The sequence below is a fragment of the Canis lupus genome, chromosome 30, assembly GCF_003254725.2.
Source record: "Canis lupus dingo isolate Sandy chromosome 30, ASM325472v2, whole genome shotgun sequence".
NCBI lineage: Eukaryota > Metazoa > Chordata > Mammalia > Carnivora > Canidae > Canis > Canis lupus.
Window position 1 is genome coordinate 17,635,374 of NC_064272.1, and position 18,959 is coordinate 17,654,332.

At 39.4% G+C, this 18,959-nt stretch overlaps 1 protein-coding gene across 2 annotated transcripts in view; it reads left to right on the top strand.

Moving 5' to 3' along the window:
- TMOD2 (tropomodulin 2) overlaps positions 1–18,959 on the top strand; it is a 75,718-nt gene that overhangs the window by 555 nt on the left and 56,204 nt on the right. Inside the window, exon 1 of one of the 2 annotated variants that reach the window (XM_025472782.3) lies at positions 17,222–17,371. The exons of the other annotated variant lie outside the window; for it this stretch is intronic. The gene's annotated coding sequence lies outside the window, so the exon portion shown is untranslated. Of the gene's footprint in view, positions 1–17,221; positions 17,372–18,959 lie in introns of those variants that run through there. 2 annotated transcript variants of the gene reach the window in all.

Genomic DNA, 18,959 nt, shown 5'->3' on the forward strand with positions numbered 1-18,959 from the left:
CAAAGGCTCTAGAGCTTTGGAGACACCACAAAGGATAGAAGAACAAGTGGTCCTCACATCACTTGCTCCCACTCAAAGATCCTTCAAAGGCTCCCTGTGGACAGCAGCACTAACATCACTCACATTGGCACCCAAAGTATTTCTACTTTTATTATCCATTCTCTGGTCATATCCCATCTACAATTTATCCTGTACACATCCTGCCAGACAGAACCACTTGAACTTGCCCCCTCTTCCCTACCTTCCTGTTTGCATATGTTATACCCCCACACACCTGTAATGCCCTGTCTCTATTTTTTTTTTAAATAGGCCCATCCCAAATGATACATCCTCCAAGAAATCTTTTCTGATTCTTACCACGTGTTTCCCTTCCCTAACTACTCAATTGTTTCTTCATTGAATCCCGAGGTTCAAAGGTAGTTTGTACCTCTTGTTTAGCATTTAACTTCAGCTTTATGTCATGTACTTATTTCCTCTACATGTTCTCCAGTGTGGTGTAACTAGATCTTATTCATCTTTTTAGCACCAGCAGTGCCTATCTCAGAGCCTCTAATAAAGCATCAAAAGTAGTTGGAATGAGATATAGTAAAAAGATCTTGAAAACTGAATTGGATTATTTAGCAAAATTGTCCATACATGATCTCTTGAGTGGTATCCATTGTGCCCATCGTGGAAACTATAAGAGAGCATGAAAGCCAGAGTTTTAATATGTAATGAAATCAGGAAATACCTCAAAAAAAAAAAAAAAAAAAACTGTCCTCAAAGAATTTACAACTTAGTAGTGAAAGAGCATATAGCATGTCTTCCACTAAGGAAAAGTTTACAAGAGCTGGACATTTTTGAAGATTAATGAGCTGGGTTATATGAGGTGTTATTAGGTATTCTTTGGAAAAAGTTCCATGATCGATCAATTAATTGGGGAAAAACTACAAGCTATATTTTCCTTTTGGAGATTCACAATGCACATTAGGATACTGAAGGTTCTAGAAGGCCTACAGTAAAGTAAGCTATGGGTTTGGCTTAACATTGTATTTCCCGGCAGCCCTGGTGGTTTAGAGGTTTAGCGCCGCCTTCAGCCCCGGGCATGATTCTGGAGACCCGGGATGGAGTCCCACATCGGGCTCCCTGTATGGAGCCTGCTTCTCCCTCTGCCTGTGTCTCTGCCTCTCTCTCTCTGTCTCTAATAAATAAATAAAATTAAAAAAAAAAAAACATTGTATTTCCCAAACTCATTTGACCATGGTATCCCTCTTTCTCAGAATGTCTGTTTGGGAAATGCTAAATAGACGGGCAATAGATAGGCCTAAGGGATCCCTGGGTGGCGCAGCGGTTTAGTGCCTGCCTTTGGCCCAGGGCGCGATTCTGGAGACCCGGGATCGAATCCCACGTCGGGCTCCCGGTGCATGGAGCCTGCTTCTCCCTCTGCCTGTGTCTCTGCCTCTCTCTCTCTCTCTGTATGACTATCATAAATAAATAAAAGTTAAAAAAGTAAAAAAAAAAAAAATAGATAGGTCTAAGTAACCAGGAAGATGACTTTGAGAAGAAAGGTATTACCAAAAGACAGAACAGTAGGTACCTAAAATGAGGGGCAGAAAATGAGCCAAGTAGGGGTAGGGAAAAGGCTAGTTGATGATCACTTAATTCCTTTGCAAAATGATCAAGGCCTCTGTAAAAGTGAAAAAAGAAAAAAAAATACAGAGAGATTCAAAAGACATCCCATTTCCCTCTGATAAGGGCAAGTTTCTAAGCTGTCCCTGTTATTTTCCACTTCTCCTGCCCTAAGAGATCCTGGATCATAAAACATCTCCAAAACAGTTGTAAAATGCTCTGAAATAAATCCTACACCACTCTCAGAATTTTCTCCATTTTTTGTGACTCCTTTTTTGTGATCTTCACTAGTGTCCTGTAGATCTCAGGAATTAATCAGCTTGAATTAACACGTGTTTGATATTTTATAATTAGGGCTCTTTGTAAGGTTTTTTTCCTTCCATATGGGGGCTGTTGGCAAATATTTAATCTTCCTGTAAACTTTATACTGAATTCTCCACAATCCAAATAATAAAAGTTAATATCTACAATTTGTGGCTTAGAATGAATTTTATGTATATTTATTTCTCCTCCTTCAACCAGAACTTCAATATTGGTGTTTTGTGTATTTATCTACAACACAGAACAAATCTCACAATTAATGGTGAAGCATTAGAAGCATCTCCTTTGGGAGTGCCTGGGTGGCTCAATTGGTTATATATTTGAATCTTGATCTCAGGGTTGTGAGTTCAAGCCCTACATTGGGCCCTATGCTGGGTACAGAGCCTACTTTAAAAATTAATTAATTAAAATCAAAATTAAAAGTTTTTTTTTTAAATTTCCTTTGAGGTCAAGAATAAGAAAAAGAAGCCTTTAAAAAAATATTTGTTTATTTGATTGAGAGAGCACAGCAGGGGAAGGGACAGAAGGAGAGACTATCCAAGCTGACCCCTGCTGAGCATAGAACCCGACCTTAGGCTCAATCTCACTGCCCATGAGATCACGACCTGAGCCAAAACCAAGAGTTGGACCAGCTGAGCCACCCAGGCACCCCAGAAAAGAAAGCCTTCTAATGCTGTTTCTATTTAATTTTATTCTGGAGTCCCTAGCCAATGCAATAAGAAAGAGAAGAAAGGGAAAGGAAGATGGGAAAGAAATAAACTGTTGATTATTGATAATTGACAATACTAAAATGTCTATAGGCAATACAAATAATGTCTACATTAGAACTGTTCAAACTTCAAAGTTATAAGACAGAAAGAACATCAATATGCACATATCAATTGCATCAATCAATCAGAAAATATAATTGTGGAAAAGATGATCTAGATACCAAAAAAAATTACAAATAAAGTTATGAAAAGGAAGGCACGTTTACAATGAAAAAACTATAAAGTTCGACTAAAAGATACAAAATAAGATGCAAATAAAGCAGATATATACCACACTTATGGGTGAGAAGATGAAAAATAATGAAAATATCATTTCCTTCCTAAACTAACATATACTCATTGAAGTTCCAACAAAAATCCCTATAGGGTTCTTCAAAGGATATAACAGTCTTATTTTAAAATAAGATCAAGAGTTAAGAAGAGCAAGACAGTCCTGAAGAAGAATGAGAAAGGGGGAATTACCTTCACAGCCATCAAGACTTACAATGCAGCAATGAGAACTACACCATGGCAGTAGTGCTGCCAGGGTAGACAAACATAACAAAACAGCAACAAAGAAAGCCGAGAAACAGGCCCATACATATCAGAGAAAGTTAATCTATAGCAATAAATGCTGTTGGCACTGTTACCATGTGAAAAACAGAATCAAGTTATATCTCTATCTTATACCATGTACCAGAATCAGTTAGAGATAGAGATTATAATTGGGAAAAAACAAACTATAACACTCTTAGAACAATATCTTTATAACCCTGGGATAGCAAAAGATCTCTTAAGCAAGATACCAAATTACAAACCACAAGAAAAGAAAGACTGGTAAATTCTATAATCAACAATAAAAATTTCTATGCTTTAAAAGGTACCTTAGGGCACCTGGACGGTGCAGTTGACTAAACTCAGTTCAGGTTGATCTCAGAGTCATATGATCCAGCTCTGCATCAGGCTCTGCGCTCAGGGAGGAGTCTGCTTAAGATTCTCTTTACCTCTGCACTTCCCCCTGCCTCTAAAATAAATAAATCTTTTTTTAAATAAAAGGTATTTTAAAATTTGAATAGATGGGTATAAAATGGGAAAAATATATGAATACATATAACTAAATATTACTATCCAGAATATATTAAAAATGCCTATGAGTTATAAAAAGACAAACACTAGAAAAAATGATCAAAATTTTTCAGAAGCTAAAATTCAAATGGCCAACAAACCTATGGGAAGATGCTCAATGCTATCAATAAGCAGAGAAATTCTATTTAAAGCTACAATTTTATAGGCACAAAATTGGTAAAAATTAAAGAACTAAATAATTCTAAGTACTGGTGAGACTGCCAAACAAAAGGAAATCTCAACCGGTGTTAGCAATCAATATAAATTGGGGCAACCACTTTAAAGAGCTATGCATCAGTATCTAGGAAAGTTGAAGAAGCACCTATCTGGAGTTCTGGTTCTGGCAAGCTAGAGGGTCTATCTTACATGAAGTCTTCCTACTACAAGTATTTTCAATTTGGATAAATTTTTTATTTTTTATTTATTTTTTTTATTTTTTTTATTTTTATTTTTTAATTTTTATTTATTTATGATAGTCACAGAGAGAGAGAGAGAGAGAGGCAGAGACATAGAGGGAGAAGCAGGCTCCATGCACCGGGAGCCCGATGTGGGATTCGATCCCGGGTCTCCAGGATCACGCCCTGGGCCAAAGGCAGGCGCCAAACCGCTGCGCCACCCAGGGATCCCTGGATAAATTTTTTAAATGAAATTCATAACTAAACTGGCAATTTAAAAAAGGGACAGCCTTATGTATCAAAACAAGAAGGACCTGAAAGCTAGAACATAAACGACTTGCCTAAATTAACATATAAATATATAGAAAGTCTGAATAGTTCTTATAACCATTAAGAAACCAGATCAATACTAGAGTTAAAAATCTTGGTACCAAAAAAAAAAAAAAAAAAAAAAAAAAAATTCAGCCTTGCTGGAAGATTTTGTCAACCTTTTCTTTTTTTTTTTTTTTTTAAGATTTTTTCCCTTGTGATAAGAACTTTTTTTAAAAAAATTTATTTTATTTATTTGTTTGAGAGAGAAAGAGCGAGAGAGAGCAAAGGGAGGAACAGAGGGAGAGAGACAAGCAGACTCTGTGCTGAGCACAGAACCCCCAGGCAAGGCTTGATCCCCCTACCCTGAGACCATGACCTGAACCGAAATCAAGAGTCAAATGATTAACCAACTGAACCATCCAGGCACCCCTTCTATCAACCTTTTAAGGAAAACAATAGTCCAATCTTATGTAAATTATTTCAGAGAACAAAAGAAGCAGGAACAATGCCCAACTCAATTCATAGAATGACCACACACCCAATCTAATGATATAATCATGACCCAAACCAGCTGAGAAAGGCATCACACTCAGAAACATGGTTGTAAGATCTTAAGATATTAGGAAGCCAAATCTACAATGCATACAAAAGATAATCCATTGTGAACAAGATGACTTTATTCCAGAAGTTCAAGGGTGCCTTAATATTAAAACATTAACAGATTATATGATAGAATAGATAGAACAAAGGAATGAATCTAAGAAAAAAATGAGTAAGAATTTATAAAGAGAAAAATTTAAGTTTACTCTGATACATTAAAGAAGACTGAAATGAAAAAAAAAAACTATGCCATGTTTCTAGACAGGAAGACTCAAAATCATAAAAAAAAATACTCTAGAAATTGACCCATATATTTTATGCAGCAGTAATTAATATCGCAATATGAGTTTGCAGGGAACATGACAGGCTAATTCTAAAGTTGATGGAAGAGCAAAGACCCATAGATAGCCAAGATGCTTCTGAAGAATAAGGAAATGGAAACTCTCCTACCAGATACTGAGAATTATTATGAATATATTATGAAGATATATATATTATGAAGAATATTATGAAGATATATATATATTATGAAGATATAATACTTAGGACAGGCTGTTATTCATGCTGGAAGACTAATGAACATCACTAGTGTACCCAGAAATAGAGTCACAAATGTATGAGAACTTCATCCATGACACAGGGACACTGCAGATCACCGGGGAATGGTCTATGAAATACATGATGTCAGAACAATTGGTCATCCACATGGATGGATCTCCTACCAAACACAAAATCTAATTTCCAATGGATTACAGACTTCAAAATAAAAGATAAGACTCATTAAACTTTCAGAAGAATATATGGAAAAATATCTTTATGATCTCAAGATAAGAAAATACTTTAGCAAGACAAAAAAGCATTATTCATAAAGAAGAAATTGGTAAGCATAAAAACTTTAAAATTAAGATCTTTTGCTAACAAGAAGATACCTTAAAGAAAAATTAAATTGGAAACTAGGAAAGGTACAGGCATCCCAGGAAACAAAAAAACTTCGAATGAAATCTTTGAATTATACTTTATCATTCAAATGCCAAGCTAGCTTTTATATGAAAATCAGGAACCAAATAGATTCTGAAATCTAGGTACTCTTCATTATCTGAACTCAGTTATCTGAATTCAGAAACTGTACAAACACTGATAATAAAGAATGTTTAATTTGTAACATACACAACCAACCAAAGTTAATATCTAGAATATTTGAAAAGCTACTTCCTATATAACAACAACAACAACAAAACCCCAATAGCGTAACTAGAATTTTATAGAAGAAAAAAATCCTAGTGGTGAAAAACACAAAAAATGCTCAAACTCAGGGTGCCTAGGTGGCTCAGTCAGTCTAGCATTTGCCTTCCGCTCAGGTCATGATCCCAGGGTCCTGGAACCAAGCCCTGCATGGGGCTTCCTGCTAGCAGGGAGCCTGCTTTTCCCTCTTCCTCTATGACTCCCCCTGCTTATACTCTCTCTCTGTCAAATAAATAAATAAAATATTTTTAAAAAGCAAATAATGATATTTTTTAAAAAGAAAAATGTTCAACCTCATTAATAATCAGAAAAATTTGCTGTAAGACCACAAAGAGTAAACATTTTACGTTCACCAGATTGACAAAAATTAAGTTTGGCAAAACCAGTTATTTTTTTTTATTGGAGTTCAATTTGCCAACATACAGCATATCACCTACTGCTCACCCTGTCAAGTGCCCCCCTCAGTGCCCGTCACCCAGTCACCCCAACCCCCCACCCACCTCCCTTTCCACCACCCCTTGTTCAAAACCACTTATTGATGAAGATGTCACTTCTTAGTTCCAGGGTTTGTTTGTTTTCAATGCTTCTTTGGGGTTTTCTACATAGACAACTATACCATCTACAAACAAAGGCAGTTTTACTTTTTCTTTACCAATCTTTATACATCTTCCCTGCAACCCTTCCTGTCTTATTGCACTAACTAGGACTTTTAGTCAACGTTGAACAGAAATGGCAAGAGGGGACAACCTTGCCTAGTTCTGATCTTAGGAAGAAGGTATTTCCCTTCTCATCATTAAGTGTGATGTCATCTGTAGAGTTTTTAAAACTGCTATTTGTCATATTAAGGAAGTTCCCCTCTCTATTCCTAGTTTACTGGAAGCTTTTTATCATGAATGGATGTTGGATTTTGTCAAATGCTTTTTCTGTACCTATTGATATGATTATATGATTATTTTCCCTTAGTCTGTTAATTTATTTAATGGATTACATTAACTGATTTTTTTTAATGTTGAACCAGACTTGCATACCTGGAATAAAATCCCACTTGTCTTAATGCATAATTCTTGTTATACATTGTTGTATTAAATCTATTAACATTTTGTTGAAACCTTTCGCATCTAGTTTCTTGAGAGATATTGGCTTGTAATTTTTCTTTCTTGTAATGTCTTTGGTTTTGATATTAGGTTGATTCTTGGCACAAGTTAAGAACAAGTTAGGAAGAACAAGTTAGGAAGTATGTGCCATGCTTCTTTTTTCTGGAAGACATTTACAGAGATTTAGTATCATTTATTTCTCAAGCGCTTGGTAGAATTCAGAGTGAAACTGTCTGGGCCATGATAAAACTAATAAAGACTATAGTAGAAATAAATTAAATGTAGACTAGAAAAACAATAGAGAAAATGAAAAAAAAAGTTATTTCTTTGAAAAGATTAACAAAATTGACAAACCTTTAGCTAGACTGTGACCAAGGTAGAAAGAGAAAAGACTCAAATACTAAAATTAGGAGTAAAAGAGGGGATATCACTATTGACATTACAGAAATAAAAAAGATAATATTATGAAAATTATATGCCAACAAACTAGATACCTTAGATAAAATGGATAAATTCCTAGGAAGACATAAACTATTGAAAATGACTTAAGAAAAAATACATATTCTGGGGATCCCTGGGTGGCGCAGCGGTTTGGCGCCTGCCTTTGGCCCAGGGCGTGATCCTGGAGACCCGGGATCGAATCCCACGTCGGGCTCCCAGTGCTTGGAGCCTGCTTCTCCCTCTGCCTATGTCTCTGCCTCTCTCTCTCTCTCTCTCTGTGACTATCATAAAAAATAAAAAAAAGAAAAAAAGAAAAAAAAGAAAAAATACATATTCTGAATATATGTAGAAAAAGCAGTCTGAATTAAATTTAAATTATTATTAAATTATTATTTAATGATAATAATTATTTTTACATTTCTGAATTATTTTTAAATTTCCAATAGAGAAAAGCCAATGCCCAAATGGCTTCATGAGTTAATTCTACTTAAAATTTAAAGAATTAATACCAATTCTTCACAAAAACTTCCAAAAGATAAAAAAAGAAGAGGGAACACTTCCTAAATCATCTATAAGGCCAATATTACTCTGGTACCAAAACTAGTCAAAGACATCAAAAAAAACACAAAACTACAGACCAACATTTCTTATGAATATGGAAACAAAAATTCTCCACAAAATACTAGCAAACTAAACCCAACAACACGTAAAAAGGATTATACACCATGACCAGATGGGATTTATCCTTGGAGTAAATAGTTACTTGAACATCTGAAAATCAGTAATAATATACCATGTTAATAGAATAAAAGGAAGAACCCCATATGATCATCTTTACAGATACAGAAAAAAAGTCTTTGATTAAATCCAACACCCTTTCATGATAAAAATATCAAACAAAGTGGGGACAAAAACCTCCTCAAACTGATAAAGGATGCTTATGAAAGAATACCATCAAGAAAGTGGAAAAAAAAAAGACCAATCCACAGAAAGTTAAAAAAAAACATGCAAATCGCATGTCTGATAAAAGATATATAACCACAACATATAGAAAAATTTTCATAGATCAATAATAAAAAGATAACCCAATTAAAAAGAAAGAGACACACTGGGTGTTATTCTGTATGTTGGCAAATTGAACACCAATAAAAAATAAATTTATTATTAAAAAAAAGAAAGAGACATTAAGAAAATAATCCCATTTACAATTGCATTATAAAGAATAAAATACCTAGGAATAAATTTCACCAAGAAGGTGAAAGATTTGTACTCTGAAAACTATAACACATTGATGAAAGAAGCTGGAGATGACACAAATAGACATGTTATGCTCACGAATTAAAATAATTAATATCGTTAAAATGTTTATAAAACCCAAAGCAATCTACAGATTCAATATAATCCCCTATCAAAATGGAATAGCTTTTTTCACAGCACTAGAACAAAATCCTAAAATTTGTATAGAACCACAAAAGATGGGCAGCCCAGGTGGCTCAGCAGTTTAGCGCCGCCTTCAGCCCAGGGCGTGATCCTGGAGACCTGGGATGGAGTCCCACGTCGGGCTCCCCGCATGGAGCTTGCTTCTCCCTCTGCCTGCGTCTCTGCCTTTCTCTCTCTCTCTCTCTCTCTCTCAATGTCTCTCTGTCTCTCTCTCTCATGAATAAATAAAGAAAATCTTAAAAAAAAAAAAAAGAACCACAAAAGATCCCAAATAGCCAAAGCAATCTTGAGAAAGACAAAGCTAGAGGTACCTACAATCCCAGATTTCAAACTATGCTACAAAGCTATGGTAATCAAAAATAGTGCAATATTGGTACAAACATAGACACACAGATCAATGGAACAGAAGAGAGCCCAGAAATAAACCCATATTTTTATGGTTGACTAATCTAGGACAAAGGAGGCAAGAATATGCAATGGGGAAAAAACAGTGTCTTCAATAAATGGTAGTGGGAAAACTAGACAGCTATTTGCAAAAGAATGGAACTAAAAAAAAAAAGAATGAAATTGTGCCACTTTCTTACATCATACTCAAAAATAAACTCAAAATGGATTAAAGACCTAAATGTAAGACCTGAAACCATAAAGCTCCTAAAAGAAAAGTAAGCAATAAGCTCTTGGACATCAGCCTTAGCAACATTTTTCTGGATTTGTCTCCTTAGACAAGGGAAACAAAAGCAAAAATAAACAATTGAGACTACATTGTACTAAAAGCTTTTGCACAACAAAGTAGACCATCAACAAAATGAAAAAGCAACTGACTGAATGGTAGGAGATATTTGCAAATGATATATCCAATAAGGGTTAGTACCCAAAATGTGTAAAGAACTCATACAACTCAACACCAAAAAAAAAAAAAAAAAAAAATATCTGATTTAAAAATGGGTAGAGGACCTGAAGAGACATTTTTCTAAAGAGAACACCAGATGGCCAACAGACACATGGAAAGATGCTCAACACCACTAGTCATCAGGAAAGACCAAAACCCCAAGGAGCACCTTACACCTGTTAGAATGGCTAGTATCAAAAAGACAAGAAATAACAAGTGTTGGGAAGGATGTGAAGAAGAGGGAAAACTTGTGCCCTGTTGGCAGGAATATAAATTGATGCAGCCACTGTGGAAAACAGTATATGGAGGTTCCTCAAGAAATTAAAAATTGAAATCCCACATAATCCAGTAATGCCACTATTATGTGTACTAATACTTGAAGGAAAGAAAAACACTAGTTCAAAAAGAATATGCACCTCTATGTTTATTGCAGCAATATTTACAATAGACAAGATATGGAAGCAATCTAAGTATTCACAATAGGTGAATGGATAAAGAAAATGTGGTATATACACACAATGAAATATTACTCAGCCATAAAAAAGAATGAAACCTTGCCATTTCGCAAGATGAATAGATGTAGAGAGTAGGGCAAGTGAAATAAGTCAGAGAAAGACAAATACTGTATGATTTCACTTATATGTGGAATCTAAAACATAAAACAAAACAAATAGAAATAGATATAAATACAGAAAACAAACTGATGGTTGCCAGAGGGGAGAGTTGTGGGGGGATAGGTGAAACATGTAAAGGGGAATATAAGGTACAAACTTCTAGTTATAAAATAAATAAGTCATGGGACAAGTACAGCATCAGGAATATAGTCAATAATATTGTAATACCTTTATATGGTGACAGATGGTAACTACACTTGTGGTAAGCATTTCACGCATAGAATTATCAAATCACTAAGTTTTACACCTGGAAAAAATTAGCCAAAGGATTTAAATAGACATTTCTCCAAAGAAGATATAAAAATGGCCAATAAGAACATGAAGAAATGCTCAATATCATTAGTCATTAGTGAAATACATATTGAAATCACAATGGGATACCACTTCCATTCATTAGGATAGCTATAATAAAGACAAAAAAAGATAGACATTAAGAAGTAATGGCAAAGATATGGAGAAATTGGAACCCTCATACATTTCTGGTAAAAATGTAAAATTATTCAGCTACTTTGGAAAACGGTTTGGCTGTTCTTCAAACTGCTAAACATAAAGTTACCATATGACCTGCCAACGCTATGCATAGGTATATACAAGAGAAATGAAAATATGTCTATACAAAATATACACAAATATGCATAGCAGCATTATCCATAATATTCAGAATGTGTAATCAACCTAAATGCCCATCATTGGACAAAGAAAATATGACATATCCATACAGTGGAATGTTATTTGGCCATAAAATATGAAGTGCTAATATATGCTATAACACGGATGAACCATGAAAATGTTATGCTAAGTGAAAGAAGGCAGTCGTCAAACACCACATATTATATATCCTATTTATGTGAAATGTCCAGAGCAAGCAACTCCAGATAAGACAAAATAGATTAGTGGTCACCAGAGGGGAAGAGGAAGTGTCAGCTACTGTGTATGGGTTTTCTTTTTGCAATTTTGAAAATATTCTAAAGTTAGATTGGGTGATAGTTGCATAACTCTGTGAATGTACTAAAAACCATTCAATTGTATACTTTAAAAGGGTGAATTTATTATACATTAAATATATCTCCGTGAACCTGTTTTGAAAAATGTCCAGAGGGATCCCTGGGTGGCGCAGCGGTTTGGCGCCTGCCTTTGGCCCAGGGCGCGATCCTGGAGACCTGGGATCGAATCCCACGTCAGGCTCCCGGTGCATGGAGCCTGCTTCTCCCTCTGCCTGTGTCTCTGCCTCTCTCTCTTTCTCTCTGTATGACTATCATAAATAAACAAAAAGTTAAAAAAAGAAAAAGAAAAATGTCCAGAGAATGGTTTAATAATGGCCCAACATTCAGCTTCAACCATTATCAACTCATGACCAATCTTTTTCATTTATAACCCAATACTGCCACTCTACTACCACTCTCACTGGCTTATTTTTAAAAGTAAACCCCAGTTTTATTTCTTCTTCAAATATTCAGTGTGTTTTCAGTAGTATTCAGTATGTTTTCAGTAGTATTCAGTAGTATCTTTCTAAAAGATAAAGACTTTGTTATAAAAAAAACATGGTATCATCACATTTTAAAAATTTAAAATAATATCTTAATATAATAAATATCCTATATTCACATGTCCCTCAATTACCTCATAAATGTGATTTTTTTTAACAGCTGCTTTGTTCAAATCAATATCTACTACAAATTGCATTTGGTTGTTTGTCTCTTATGTGTCTGTGTATCTATAAACTTTCCCTTTTCTTACACTTTATTTATAGGAGAAATAAGTGATTGTGTAGAGTTTCTCATAATTTGGATTTTGCTGATTGCAAAATGTCATTTAACATGATTGCTATTATATAGTGATTCACTATTAGATGCTTGCTGCCAAATATACTATAAATGTGACTTAAGTCATAGCTCATCAACATAGTTGCCGGGCCTTAGTGCTTACTAGGCGTCATATCTTTTGTAGTATACTTGACACAAATTATCTCATTTAATCCATATAACAACCCCGTGGTATTATTATCCCCAGCTTATAGATAAAGAAAACGGGACTCAGAGAGGTTAAAAAAAATTTGTCACCATCAACCCCCGAGGCAGTAAATATCTGAGTTCAAACCCAAGTCTGTCTGATGTTACAGCCCAAACTTCTATCCTTTACATGATAATATCCCCATCCTTTGCCTGTGGCTGTGGTTGTTGTTTGTTTTTATAAACTCTGAGAAATAGTCCTTCAATTCATCCAATGAACTTACTTTTACATTTCATCTGTAACACTTAGGATACTTTCAGTTTCAAGTAACAAAATGTCTCAAATTGACTCACAAATAAAAATATATATTATCTTGGGACTCCTGGGTGGCTCAGTGGTTGAGCATCTGCCTTTGGTTCAGGGCATGATCCTGGAGTCCCGGGATGGAGTCACACATTGGGCTTCCTGCATGGAGCCTGCTTCCCCCTCTGACTATGTTTCTGCCTCTCTCTCTCTCTCTCTCTCTCTCTCTCTCTCTCTCTCTGTGTGTGTCTCTCGTGAATAAATAAACAAAATCTTTAAAAAAATTTATTATCTCACATAACAAGAAATCCAGGTGTGCCTGAGTGGCTCAGTTGGTTAAGCATCTGCCTTCAGCTTCCGTCATGATCCCAGGGTCCTGGGATTGAGCCCCATGTTGGGCTCCCTGCTCAGTGGGAAGCCTGATTCTCCCTCCCCCTCTGCTCCTCCTCCCTACTTGTTCTCTCTCTCCCTCTCTCAAATAAATAAATAAAATCTTTTAAAAAAATCCAGGAGTGGGACAGCAGCAGATATGATTGGTTTCCTGACTTAACAACAACATCATAGACCCAGGTTCATTCTATCTCTTTACTCTGCCATCACCGATGTGTTGGCTTTGTCCTGAGGGTCAAGTTTCACATAACACAGCCAGATGCAACAACATCCAGTGGAGATTGTGGCATGTTTTCCTCTATGTCTCTGTTTAACAGCAAGAAAGTCTTTCCCAGAATGCCTTCATCAGACCTCTACTCAAGTCTCACTTACCAGAACTGGGTTGCGTGCCCACCTCTAACCTCTCACTGACCAGTCAAGAGGATCTTATTCCCTTTGCCTGTGATAGTTTAGGAGTGTACTTCTGAGATGGTAATAAGGTCACCTTCCCTAGTGGGTGAATACCTATATAGGCTTCTGTAAAAAAGAGGAAAAGGGGTGAATGGATGTTGAGTAGGCAAGAAACAGTATCTGCTACACACTCCTAATGAGGTGTGCTACACTGTGAATAATGAAAATACTTCATGATAAGTGCCACACAGAATTTTTTACTTTCTATCAAGTGACAGTTACTGTTGACATATCATCTTCCTTGCTTACACAAAGACACTAGATAATATTATATGTAAGGTCCCTTCTGGCTTGAACTGTTTCAATTTTACATTTTCATATTTGAAAAAGCAGGGTGAAAAATTAAACCTACAAGATATGGTCCAGAAATGATGATGGGTTTCAGCTGACCAGTTACAGGCATGACTGACATCCTTTCTCTCTGCAAAAGTTTTAGACATAGATAGCAGATGTAAAGAACCAAACAAACAGATCATATCTTTCCATTAAGTTTTAACATTAAAAATAGAAAGGTTAAATGTTCTACCTTCCTGCCTCTTTTGTTAACATCTCCTAGCTTTCTAGCCCTTGTGGTATAGACAGAGGAGACAGAGGTTGATTAGAGGTTCTTTTTCACAACTTCCTTCCTTTAGTTTGGTGTCAGCATCCTCCTGGAGCTCATACATGGCTCTGGGATTGTCATGGGGGCTCTCATACCTTTGCTTTTGCTGCCAACTATGACTTTACCTTAAGAAATAATTTCTATGCCTGCTACCTTCAGAGATTTCACCTGAAATAATGCTCCATTCATTTCATCACATGCAGGCATTTTCCTTGTGGGAAAGAAGAAAGACCACTGAGTATTGTTGTTATCTCAAACCTTTGCTATGCTTTCTTCCAATATGAATAAAATTGCTTTATTACTTTCAGCTTATGCCTACCATCAACTTTCTCTGGGAAAACTGCTGGCTTGATTTGTAAGCAGTCCCGTTCCTTTTTTTTTTTTTTTTAAAGATTTATTTATTCATGAGAGACACACAGAGAGAGGCAGAGACACAGGCAGAGGGAGAAGCAGTCTCCCTGCAGGGAGCCCGATGTGGGACTCGATCCTGGACCCCGGGATCACACCCTGAGCAAAAGGCAGATGCTCAACCACTGAGCCACCCAGTCTCCTATTCTTATTTAACAGAGGCTATGATTTGTGATAAATGTACAACATAAAAAAGTCAAAGATATCATGCCTCTCAGGACATTTGGAATAACAAATGACAGGAAAACTTGGGAGCATGATTTAAGTGGGTTTGGTCACACCTCCATTTCATTGCACTATTTCCAGAGCAAATGTGTCATTTCAGTTAGGAAGCAGAGAGTACAATCCATTACCACTCTTGAAAGTGGAAAGCACTCTGGTGTCTCAGCACCTCCTACGTGCCATTGTTCATCCTACTAGTTCCAAGAGCCATAGAGAATTAACTGTTTTTTGATTCAGCCCACCTTCTGGGGAAGCCATGGCTCTCTTTTGAAATGTACAAACGAAAGGGTGCTGAGAGTGTCTCCTTGGGGAAGGCTGAGAACAAGCAGGGTGGAAGAAGAGAAGATAGGCTTAATAGTCAACTGGATGACCTTGAGTAAGTTATATCATCTCTGTGCCTCTCAGAAATCTGGGGGAAATCCTTACTCTGTATCTCACAGATTGTTGCTGAAATCAAGTAAGAACACGAATAGGGAAGTATTTTCACAAACGCAAAATTGCGTTATCATTTTCAAATATGAAATTTCCTCTGCATTTTTTTTTTTTTTTTTTTTTGCCACATGATAACTGCAGGTCATGCCAGGTTCTGATGCTGTTTCACCTCCATTCACCCTGTGAGTATTTCAGGCAGATGACAGCAGCAGTGCTCCATCCATCTTTTTGGTTTATTTTCCTTCCACTGCAACCCTGAGAGGCAAATCTCACCATAAGGTGAAATACTGCATAGGAGCTACTTACAAAACTCAACATACTTAAACTGTCGAGATAAATGCTACATACAAGAGTGGCACTAGAAGTATGCAAAGGGTTCAAAAAGGAATGAGAACACATCTAATTGGAGAAAGCTTCTGGAAGATAATTCCATTATGCCATGTATTTTAGTAATTTCAGTCTTAGTCCTATGCCACCCCACCCCGCTTTCATGCTTCAGAGACAAGATCGTATTTTCTCTATCTTTGTAGCTCCCAAGAACCTGGGGGAAAGGACATTTCAGTACGTTTCCAGGATGAAGTGAACTGGCTAAATGGCTGACTAACAAGAGAGGTGTTTTTTTTTTTTTAAATTTATTTATTTATGATAGTCACAGAGAGAGAGAGAGAGAGAGAGAGAGAGAGGCAGAGACACAGGCAGAGGGAGAAGCAGGCTCCAGGCACCAGGAGCCCGACATGGGATTCGATCCTGGGTCTCCAGGATCGCGCCCTGGGCCAAAGGCAGGCACCAAACCGCTGCGCCACCCAAGGATCCCAAGAGAGGTGGATTTTAACATTTATTTACCCAACCCAACGAGGCTCACCTCGTTTTAACTTAGTAATATAGGTAGGACTTTGCAGGCAAGAAGTGTGCCCAGGAACACCCCTGTGACTCCCAAGGAAGGAGCCTTTGTGGCGGATGTAAGTGCCTAACACAGGGGCTTTCATATGTGCACCTGATACGGGGTTGGTTAGTCCTCACCACGCGTCTTCAGGCTTTAAGCCTGTTTTACAGCTGAGGATGCCAAGACTCGGGATGGGCTGCGTTGTCCAGTCTCACGCCTAGTTAAAGCCCCTGCGTGTGCATGAGCCCTGCGATACCCTAACCCCAAACTTTAAATCGGCCTGGCTAAGCCCCACCTCGCTTACCGCGCTCCCTGCAGGCATCTACCCCAGCTGCTCCTCTTTCCCGGGTCCCCGCCCCAGGTCCCCGCCCCAGCCCCCCCCCCCCCGCAATAACTAGGGGCTTCCGCGTAAGGATGCGCACTCACCCAACCGCTGCTCACAGGCTTGGAGAGCCTCCGCCGCCCACCCTCTCCGCAGGAGCCCCGAGCTTCTCCGAAGAGCCTGCACCGCTTTCCCCCCAAGGCGGAGGTCCTCGTCGCCCGCAGCGCGGTGACGGGGTCGGGGCGCGGGCTCCGGGAGGGGACACCTGCAGGGGAGGACCCGGCGGGGGGTCCCGCCTCCGCGCCGCCGCGAACTACGCTTCCCAGGCTGCCCCGCTCCGCCGCGCGCCCCCGCGCCCCCGCGCCCCCGCGCCCCGCGCCGCGCCCGGCCGGGAGCCGCCTGTTGATCGCCGCGCTCGCCCCGGCCGCGGCGCCGCCCCTGCTCGGCGCTCCCCGCCGCCTCGGAGCGCACGGACGGACTGACGGCCCGCACCGCCGGCCCGGGATGGGCGCACGGACCGGTGAGCGCGCGCTGGGGCGGCGGCGGGGCGGGGCGGGGCGCGCGGGGGCGCGGTCTGGGGACCCCGGCCCGCAGCGCTGGGGGGCGGGGGGGGCGCGCCCTGCCCGCGGGCCGGAGGATGCTCGGCGCTCGGCCGGCGGGCGCCCATCCCGGAGCCGCGGCCCTGCGGGCTGTGCGGGGCGGCGCGCGCGGGAGGCCTCGCCGGGGCTCGGCTCCCCGCTCCGCACTGCGGCTCCGCAGCCCCGGCAGCCCTCCGGGCGGCTGCAGCGAGGGCGCGGTCTGCTGCGGGGCTGGGGTTCTCCACGCTGGGCTTTGTTCCCGCCTCTGCCCTCTACTCTGCCCGTGAGACAAGCGCCGGGAGCCCGGTGCTGCCTCCGCATCGTTCCAGCGGGCGCCGGGGATCCCTGGAGCTGTCACCCGCACCCGCACCCGCACCCGCACCCGCACCCGCAGGGCGTTTCAGCCTCCGGGAAAGCCGCGCTCAGGGAGCGGCCTTGATGCAGGTCCTCGAGACCTTTATTTTTTACCCCCTGGTCAAAGTAATGGTAGCATGTGCTCTCTGAATCTGCCTAAATTTTCCCCTTTGGTCCGCAGGAATGAAGATTGATTTTAAAATAATAATATTAATAAAAGGCTCTTCTTAATGGGAATTTTTACTCAGAGCCTTCAAAGGTGGGAAGGTGATGCAGGCAAAATGCAAATTAGCAATGAAGGAGGCCGTGAATGCTACTGGCTTCATCTTGCCGGTTAAACAGCCGAATCACAAGGCACTCGGGAAGGGAATGAAAAGAACATCAGAGGAGGTATTTTTCAAACCAGGTTCCTGTCCTAGCTCTACCGTTAAGGAGCTGAGGGACTCTAGGCATTCCCCTTCATCTCTCTGAGTCTCTCTATCCATTTAAAATGGGGCTTTTGAGCTACATGATTTCCAAGCCTCTGTTCTTCCAAGATTCTCCTATCAGGGAACTGGAGAGATGAGGTTGCTTCTGTTCAACACCATTACAAAAAGCCTGATTGTGACAGAACAAGTGGCTCTACCCTAGTGAGGAGGAAAGATTTCTCGAGGCTTAGGCAATCTGATTTTTAAAAAATAAAACTGATTTTCTCCATCCACTCTCTTCCATCTAGCCCAATCAACATGTATTATAGACACTTTAATTTTTGCGGAGCTGTAAATTGGTAGGCAGCCTGTGTTTCTTTGTTTTTGTTTTAATTTGCTGAAGGTGAAGTCATGAGATCATGAAGGATCTGGGGAGAAGCAAATGGCACCCCCAGGTCTGGGCTAAAGTGGTCAAATGTGGTCAAGAAGAACAGTGGGGAAAGCCCCAGCAAGAAGTAACCAGAGAGCATATGCCCTGAGGAAAGAGAAGATGGGTACTGTTGGGTCATTGGTGAATAATACACAACAAAAGGACTGAAAGAACCAGAAAACCAGTGCTATGCAAACCCTAACATAACTGATTCAGGCAAGGACTCATCCCTGGGTTGAAACCCTTTGAGTGAGAGGTTGTTGGAGAACAGGATTATCTCACCGTAGATTACCTAGAGAAAAATGTATCCTTACAATGGAAAGATGAGGAGGTCATCAC